Source organism: Syngnathoides biaculeatus, unplaced genomic scaffold, assembly GCF_019802595.1.
Source record: "Syngnathoides biaculeatus isolate LvHL_M unplaced genomic scaffold, ASM1980259v1 ctg234_pilon_pilon, whole genome shotgun sequence".
Classification (NCBI taxonomy): Eukaryota; Metazoa; Chordata; class Actinopteri; order Syngnathiformes; family Syngnathidae; genus Syngnathoides; species Syngnathoides biaculeatus.
The window spans coordinates 1-9,724 of NW_026907489.1; the positions used below are offsets into that span (position 1 = coordinate 1).

A 9,724-nucleotide genomic window follows, 5' to 3' on the forward strand; every position below is an offset into this window, starting at 1 on the left:
TCAGGTGGATTTGTGGTTGGAACCGGGATCTCAGTACTGTGAGGCCAACAGCTGGGAGAGGCTCCAGCACTCCGACGAGCCCCATGAGGATAAGCGGCTCAGAAAACGGATAGATTGGTGGATGGATTCGGCAATGCAGGTAAGCAAGGCAATTTGCTTTTTCCTCCTAACAGACAGGATGAGAGAAAAGGTTTCAGTGTGGTTGAGGTTATGTTTGACAACTACAGAAAGGTCCCCATTTGGAAAATTGGGTGATGGGCTTTTTTATTTTGCCACAAAGCACTCCAAGTAACCAAGTCCCCAATAGGGAATCAAAACCTGGTCTTCTGCGTGACAGGCAGAGACACTGTCCACTATGCTAATGAGGAGACAGTCAGCAATGCCCCATATGCGGGACTCGGTCAAAAGCTTTTTCAAAGTCGTCTCCCGTCTGGAGGCTAACCCTCACCCCGACTCGTCGTTCTGAAAAAGAAACAAAAATATTTGGAGTTGACATTCTTTTACTGATCCAAAACACCTGAGAACAGAATTTCAGGATCTGGCCCCAGAGCCAAACTTTTTTGACATGCCTGCGATAAACTGAGACAAGTCCCCCCAACTATTATAATTTTTTTTTAATTGCTCTAACCACACTGACGAGAGACGATGATGGTGTCGTGGTAAACACTCCTGTCTTGGGTGCGGGCAGCATGGGATCGATTCCTGCTCAGCGATGGTGTTGATATCGGCCCTCTGACTGACGAATGACCAGTTTAGGGTGTAATCAGCCTTTTCCCCGAAGCTAGCTGGGATAGGCTCCAGCTTTCCTGCAAACCTTGTGAGAATAAGCGGCTTGGATAATGATAGGACACAGCGAGCTGAAATTTGGAACCCACAAAGCACTTGTCCTTTGCTGGACTGTACTTTTCGGGGCTTTTGATCTACTAACATCCGACAAAAGCCAGGGAAGTGTTTATTGTGGAGACGTCCCTGGGTGGGCTCGAACTACCAATCTCTCAGTCAACAGCCTAACGCACACAAATAAGTGGAGTACAAAAAATGTGCACCTCTCTCAGAAAGACTCATGAACAAGAGGAAGTAGTCCCTTCCGCCATACGACAAGTGTGTCTTCAAAATAAGATATGCAGCCAACTTCCTGTGTTTCTCAGATCTTCCATTAACAATTGACATTGGCAATTGGCATTTTCAACCTGACAATGAACATTTTTCAACACACAATTCCTTATAACATTAATAACATCGAAAAGAATGAAAAAGGATTAATGATAGAGAAAGTGCCGTCTTCCGAAATAAAGTGCGCTTTCACGTCCTGTTCCTAATATCGTGCAAAAACATCACACCATTACATCAGTTTTCAATTTAATAAAATGACAGGTTCTCTAATTTACAACCATATCAATTGATTTCACTTTGTAATGTGGGTTGTCTGAATGATTGTATCTGATAGAATATTTAATGTCTTTTAAAACGCGGAGATTTCATCCATTTTTGTTTTTGGTAGTTATTAATATGGTTCTGTTATAATATATACTCTCTCACATGTGCCAAGGATGTCATGAATTTACTGATATTATGTGTAAGTTTGTGAACAATATTATAACAGACCCATCTTCTGAACACAAAAACAAAAAGGGATCAAATCTTTGCATCTGAAAAGACATCAAATATTCAGACAACACACATTACAAAGTGATATTAATTGATATGGTTATAAATCAGAGAACCTGTCATTGTATTGAATTTAATACTGACACCATCGAGCGGTGACCACAGCCAATGTTTTAAACTCCCGACTTCATCCGGAGACACAATTCTGTTTCGGACCGGCCCTGGTACACGTACCAGGCCATGTACATGGATGAGTAACTGTATATGAGGATATTCTCAGTAAGTCCGGTCATACAACGGTGTCAGCTTTGAGCAGGCATATGCTATGTGATTTAATTACCTTATGAGCTGCAGCCATCTGTTTCTTTCCTTTTCTTTCGATGGGAATCTGAAGAAAAATCAATCGGTGCAGGTTTCCTGTCGATTTGTGCACATTGGAACACAGCGTTGAGGTATTTTGTTTGACATCTTTCACAGAGAAGACGTTGATCAAGAAACATGTGGTCTCTGTTTGGGTCCAGTGGTAAAATTATCACATGGCTCATTACATAGTCATGGAACAATCAGGTGGTCGTGCAATGGTGAGGACTCTATACTCTGAATCCAGTGATCCAGGTACAAGTCTCAGTGGAACCAGAAAACGTCTCTTCATTGAAACATGATTGTACTGTGCCAAATTGACTTGAACAGATGTTCTTCACTCATACAAAAGCCCAAATTCATCTCCCAAACCATTCATGAGGGTTCCTGGTGTAATTATCCGCACACTGGATTTTAAATCCAGTGATCTGAATTCAAGTCTCAGTGGAACATGGTACTGTTTGCCTCTGGATTAGGTTGAAGACGTTCTGCCCTCATGGACAAGACGAAATGCCCCTCTCATGCCCCTCTCATGCCATTCTTAAGGGTTCCATGGTGTAATGGTCAGCACTCTGGACTTTGAATCCAGTGATCTGAGTTCTAATCTCGGTGGAACCTGGCAGTGTTTGTTTTCCCTCTTGTAACTCTGTTGGTTGCATGGAAGTTGTCTTTTTTTTCCACAGGAAGGTATTCCCAAATAGATAAGACCTAATGCCCCTCAGAAACCAGGCGTGGAGGGATGGTGAGCACTCTGGACTCTGAATCCGCATTCAAGTCTCAATTGAACTGGAAAGTGTTCATCTCTCAAATGAAAGAAAAGTGTTTAGTGTCAATTTTACCTTGACAGACGTTTTTCCCTCATGCAAAACACCAAATGCCCCTCCTACACTAGTCATGGGGCTTCCATGCAATAATGGTCACGACTGAATTCAGAGATCAGAGTTCAACTCGGTGGAACCTGCTTGTTCTCTCACTTGAAACTATATTGTATCAAACGCCTTTCCCACACTAGTCATGGTGGATACATGGTGTAATAGTGAGCACTCTGACTCCAGATATTCAAGTTTGAGTCTCAGTGTTAGTCTTTCCATTGAAACAAAACTTGATTGTGTCAAATTTTCTTTAAAGTCCCACTGACATCAAAAGCATGATTTTTAGTGTGTTTTTAATTAAAAAAAAAAAAGGCAGCCAGAATGGAGCCATCTGTTGTTGTTTTTTTTGTTTCTGTTTTTTTTTTTATGGAGAAGAAGCAAGAAGAAGCAGGAAGTAATTTTGCAGACACCCACTCAGCCGGGTTCGTGTGTTGATACCAGTTTTACCTGCGGGAAGGTAGTTTTTGTTCCTTCATGTTAACCAAAATGCCGGCTCGTTAGTCATATTGCTGGATATTGCTTCAACACTCGGGAGGATGGATTCACTCTTCACACTTTTCCAAAAGACCCGGTTCGGCGTGAAAAATGGATTGCACAGGTGCAAAGGACGAGAGCTTCAAGGGTTTCAAATGACAGGTAGGTGTGTAGAGAGCTATTAGAAAAAAATAATAGTTGGGGAGACGACAAAATCTTCTCAGGAGTAACAAAAGACCCACATCATAATAACTTCATAAAGTACGTAAGTCAAGGGTTTTAAATGTGTCCATTTGCGCGGCTGCAGCGTTCATTGTTGTTAGGTTAGGTGTTGTTCATCACCACCGCGTAGGTGGATCGGGTGGGGAGGTGGAGTAATATTTCATGTAATTTTCACAACAATGTCTGTTTTACAATGTATAAAGGGATGTCGGTGGGACTTTAAGAATTGGTGACCCATCACGCTTTTGAATTTTGATTATAAACTTTTGAGCAAACTTTTAGCAACCCGGTTGTCCTTGGTTTTTCGAAGACCTGATTAACCCGGATCAAACCTGTGACATCCCTCGGAGGAGGGACACCATCTCTTATGCGAAGGACAGAAACATGAGACTTCAATGTAGACTTTGAGAAAGTTTTCCTCCGAGTCTCGCACAAATATCTTTTTATGCGACTGCAAAAATGTGGCTTTCCAGAAAGATATGTAGAGTGGGTAAAACTATTGTATCCAGATATCACGAGTAAATATATGATTCACGGGAACCTGACCAAAGCAGTCCACATTAACTGTGGTGTACTTCAGGGTTGCCCGTTATCTGCCCTGCTCTACGTTCTGTGTATCGAACCTTTAACACAGGTTGTGAGAAAAGATAAAATGATAAAAGTTCGAAATATTCCAGGGAGTGGGGGTCTTAGTTCAAAATGTATTTTCCATATGGATGATTTGAACATTTTATGCACAGATCTTTTATCAGTTAATCGGACACTGGTATGGACCGGTGTCTGGGTCCAAACTCAAAAGAGAAAAGATCCAAGTCCAACTTTATGGATCATGGACTGAGACAGAGATGACTGGACTACCCTTGGCAGTGACACAGACGTACCAAAAATACTTGGGACCAAGTTTGGAAAAGATGCTGGAGGTTAAAACAAATTAAGGGGATGTGATGGGGAAAGTTTGGAAAAGAAAGAAAAAGTTCTGGGGACTAATACAGCTGACCTTGGAAGGGAAAGTGTCAATTATAAAAGCGGTTATTTTACCCCTGCTTTTTCAAATTGGTTCTTTTTTTACCCCAACAAGAAGTGTGCTTTTGGATCTGGACCGAGCCATCTTTTACTTCCTCTGGGGCTGCAAGTGGGAAAGACTCAGGAGGGAGGTTGTCAAGAAGACAAAAGAAAAATGAGGAAATGGCCTGAGATACATATCTTTACACCTTTACTACCAAATACCAACCAATGGCACGGTTCAGCATGGGCTCATCCCTCCGGAAGCTGAAACTGCTTACAGTCGATCAAAGAATTCCTGTGTCTTTTAACTTGCCACCAGCATACGCCTTTATTGAGATTTTTTTTTTTTTTAACTCGAACATGAAAGCTGTCAAGTTTTAAAAAATCACTGCGCTCTAATTTCTGCTGTGCACGACCGAGATACAGTGAGCCCGGTGTGCGGGCTTGCACTCGGCGAATTCCAAAGAGTTCGGCGCAGTGTAAACCATCCTGCACTTCCAAACAGAGTTCGAGATCTGTCATGGTTGGCTGCCCATGAAGTCCTTCCAGTCAGGGCCGTTGTGCACTCCCGAGGTATGTCAGTGCACTCAATATGCCCCCCGACCAGGTTGTGGCGTCCCTGAGTCAAGTCATGTTGCATGTTTTTGGGATGTGGGAGGAAACCGGAGTATCCGGAGAAAACCCACACAGGCAGAGGGAGAACATTCAAACTCCTCACAGGTGGGGACGGGATTGAACACTGGTCCTCAGAAGTATGAGGCCAACGCTTTACCAGCTGAGCTACCATGTCACGTGGTACTTAAACAGTGATTTTAATTTGACAACGGAAAAAGGAGGATTTTTTTTTTCCAGTTGGAAGAAAATCTTGACTTGAAGAAATGGCCACAGGGGTTGGCCAAGCAGAATGCAGCTTTGGTGGTTGATGAGGAAAGAACTTGAACTCTAGTGGGAGGAATTCAGTGAGGCCATGGAAAACGGCTTCAAGATGGCTTTGGGGAAATTCTGGTCCACCATATGGCGTCTCAGGTGAGGGAAGCACTGCACTGTCAACATTGTTTAAAGTGAGGATGGGGCGTTGCAAACCTCGACTCGGGATATTGTGAGTCACTGGGGAGAATACTTTGAAGACCTCCTCAATTCCTCTGTCACGCCTTCCCACGAGGAAACAGAATCTGGGTTCTCTGAGGCGGGCTCTCCAATCTCTGTGTTTGAGGTCACCGAGGTGGTTAAAAGATTCCCGGTGGCAGGGCTCCGTGAGATTTGCCCGGAATTCCTAAACGCTCTGGAAGTTGTGGGGGTGTCTTGGTTGACACCCCTCTGCAACATTGCACAGACATCAAGAAAAGTGCTTCTGGATTGTCAGACATACATTGTAATCAGTAAAGTTGACCAATTAATACATTTGTGTCGGTACAGAGTAAATCCTATTGTTATATTGAGGAGACCGCCAGGTAAATGCCAACAGGCTTGTCAACGACTGATGTTCTGCAAAAGGTAGGAGGTTGTTTTGATTTTTTGGAGGGACAGAAATGCAATATTGTCAAAATGATTTGACAACATTGGCATAAAGTGCAACTATAAAGTTGGCCAATTCAAGAACTTGTAGAAGACAGAATAAGTTGTGTTGAGAACTTCTGGACATGCCCGCGGATGGGTTCAAACCACGAGCCTCTCGGTTAACAGCCAAACACGCCAACCAATTTCACCACAGAGACATGCTCCATCCTCCCTTTTGGGATTTTTGAGCTTCAAACATCCTCCAAAAGCAAGGAAAATGCCGTCAGGTTTCTGAGCGACCAATGGTCTGTAAAAGGTGGGAGGTTCTGTTGAGTTTTTTGGAAGGACAGAAATGCAATATTGTCAAAATGATATGACAAAATTGACATACAGTGTAATCTGTAAAGTCAATGCGTGAATGTGAAGAAGTACAGAGTAAGCCTTGATGTTCAATTTTGGAGACACCCTGAATGGGTTAGAACACCAGACGTCCATTTTACAGCTGAACTCGCTAAACACCTGCACCACATAGACAATGGGGCTCGTGAATTTCGCCCAAGCATGGCTGTGCACTCACAAGGAGGGAAGACCGTCTGTTTTGTTGTGAGTGCCTCGTGGGAGGTAAGCGCAGTGTGTGTGTGTGCATGTTCGTGTGCGTGTGTGTGTATGCACCATGTGACAGAGTGGCGACCAGTTCTGGGTGAAGTCCGGCTGGATGGATGGATGCACAAGTACAAATCTCTCTTTCTCACTCAATGTGCAGACAGAATTATTTGTGTCATCCAAACTATCGGAGGACCAAATGAAAAATGCGATAAAACTGAACTTTCAATCCCCAACAAACCTCCCAGCCCCATTGGAGCAAAGCCCAACAGAAAACCAATTCCTATCTAGTCCAAATGACATTTTAGCTCTGACGGACAAGGTGAAGGCTAACTTCAATGTTGGAGTCCATTTCACACCAAACAAAGGGAAGTTTCGACCACGCAGTAAGTGAGTGTGACTAGAGCAATTGTCTTGTTAACCAGGGATTGTAAGGGTTGAAACCCCATGAATCGAAAATTGTTGGAAAGACCAAAACCAAGAGTTAAACTATTGAAAAAGTCCCATACCCCCTAACTTCTGATGGAAAGGAAGAACAAAGATCCCTCGAAATACCAGATCAGCTGCCATTTCAATAGCTATTGATCAGAGATTCCTTGTATGTTTTCACTTTTCAAATCATTCCCTTTTAGCTTTTCAACGTCAAAAATTAGAGCCCAAAGTGTTTTATTGTTTCTTCAAACTTTTAAGTCCGATGTGTTTTTAATCCAAGAATATGGCTTACAATTTTTAAAATTCTCCAAACAGTGGGAGGATATGTGGCCACTCCCATCACTTTGGAGTGGCTCTCATGAAAATGAAAATGATGGTGTTGCTATTTTAATAAATAACACCCATGTTAAGGTGAAGGGGAGGACAGTGGTGAAAGAGCGCTGACAGGTATGATCTTTTTCCTGACGTGCAGACCATATGGGACACTCATTGGTGTCTCTTCCATTTACTGTGTTTTATACCAATACTTGAAACAAAAAGTTGAAAGTCATCTTCAAGAGGAGTACTAAAATAACTCTGGGCATTGGTGGTATAGTGGTTAGCATAGCTGCCTTCCAAGCAGTTGACCTGGGTTCGATTCCCAGCCAATACATTGATTTACCACAATCTCACCCTGTATGGAGTGAATGATATTACTGTGGTCATCTGTTGTTTTTCCTGGCCACCCCTGGGTCAGCGCTCCGTGACTTCGGCTGATTGACAATGGTCTACAGTCCCTGAGCTCATCGGGATAGAGCACACGATGTGCGGTTTCCCTTCGCAAATTTGGCCACAGAACACAATACACATTCATACACTGTAAAAAAAAAAGCCTGCGACACTGTAAAAAACTGCAAACAGAAAAATCAGTGTAATAGCGATGCCGCAGAAAGTGAACTGCGTTTTAGCAAAGGAACACTGGATTTGAGAACATGCATGGTTTGTTCAACGAATGACAAAATTGCAGAATATTATCTTGAACACTATTTACAAATATAAGTTATATACAGTAGCTATCTAAACAGTCGCTGAAACATATCATGTGAACGAACGTGACCGAGAAGAGAATTTCAGAACGAAGCACACCTGAACTAGATATATTGAAGGAGAAACATGAACAAAAGCAAGAGGGAAAGAATCAGCTTCATTGGCCAAGTGTGTAAAAACACACAAGGAATTTTTTCTCTGGCAGTCGGTGCGACCCTGGCACAAAAGAACAACAAATCAACAAGAACAAGGTCCACGTCGGCGAGGCCATCAATGAAAGCGCTGAGGTGAGTCTGTGTTTACCGTGGAGGTCAAGACACACCGAACTCATCGTATTAATTCGTGATGACACGCCCCGCTTGCCCATGACTGGCTGCATATGATCACGGTACATTGCTTGGCCAATCAGTGGCACGAGGAATTTAGTGCGCTCACTTGTCAATGTGTGACTCTCGTGGTAGCACGTTGTGTTATTTATTTCTTCATAAATTAATCCATACTATTATATTCCTCCATATTGTCGAGCAAAAAAGAACGTTTTCGGACGAACGTACAACAGGGATTCACATGTATCACAGAACATGATGGAGTCAGCGTGCTAGCTGTGCATGATTTGAAACGCCAAGTTTAGCAACTCTAGTCTCACATGGGCATGAAGCTGCATGGAGATGGGGAATACAAGAACAAGATCCTTGCTGCATTCGAACAGAAGAGAGCCAGATTTGATGAAAAGGAAACTCCGCCTGCTCTTGGATTGGTACCCCATGAACAAATCAATCCCCACAGAAGCATACGAAGGTGCTGACCCGATGCCAATGCAGAGCAAGCCACATACCGTTGGTAGTTGGTAATAATCAGTTGCGCTAAAGATGGCAAATCTGATATCCCTGTGTCTTGAATTTGAAAATAATTACATTTCATTTTTCGTGAATGTATGGTTTGCATATGAAACTGGTTCGATCGCACAACAAGGTTAAGAACCACTGACCTCGGTGGGCCATAGTTGACTGTTTCCTCATTAGCATAGTGGACAGTATCTCTGCCTGTCACGCAGAAGACCAGGGTTTGATTCCCTGATGGGGAGTTGGTTACTTGGAGTTCTTTGTGGCAAAATAAAAAAGCCCATCACACCACTTTCCAAATGGGGACCTGTCTGTAGTTGTCAAACATAACATAAAAAAAAGCCTGCATCACTGTAAAAAATTGCAAACACGTTTCTTTTCGTTTTTGTAACATATGACTCACTGGGTAGCCAGCTGTTATGATTGTTCTCGTCAGATCAACGTCTGCTGGATGCCTGGGTGGGTCGATGTGGATCGTCTGGCCCAGGTCCATGATACCTTCTGAGCTTGTTCGCATTTTGGCATGTGACCTCGTGGATTCTCATGTTTTCACTCACTCTATGTGTGTGTTTATGGATGTGTGTGAGTGGCGAGTGTGTGTCTGTATGTGTGTAAGTGAAAAGAGGGTGATGTGTGTGTGCATTTATACACTCCATCTCCATGGTAATAGGGATGCTGTCAAATGAAGTTGAAGTAGCATTAAACAGCGAATGTACCACAAGATGTATGTGTGTCACAGATTCCATGCCTGGCTAGCTCAGCGTATGTACCACAAGATGTATG

The 9,724-nt window shown here is 43.0% G+C and overlaps 2 non-coding genes across 2 annotated transcripts; both read left to right on the forward strand.

The window, feature by feature from the left end:
• The first annotated feature begins 2,514 nt into the window (after positions 1-2,514).
• On the forward strand, positions 2,515-2,586 carry trnaq-uug (transfer RNA glutamine (anticodon UUG)). Its single transcript has one exon. It is a non-coding gene; the product is annotated as a tRNA-Gln (tRNA).
• Positions 2,587-7,653: 5,067 nt separating this feature from the next.
• trnag-ucc (transfer RNA glycine (anticodon UCC)) lies at positions 7,654-7,725 on the forward strand. The gene has a single exon. It is a non-coding gene; the product is annotated as a tRNA-Gly (tRNA).
• Positions 7,726-9,724: the final 1,999 nt, after the last annotated feature.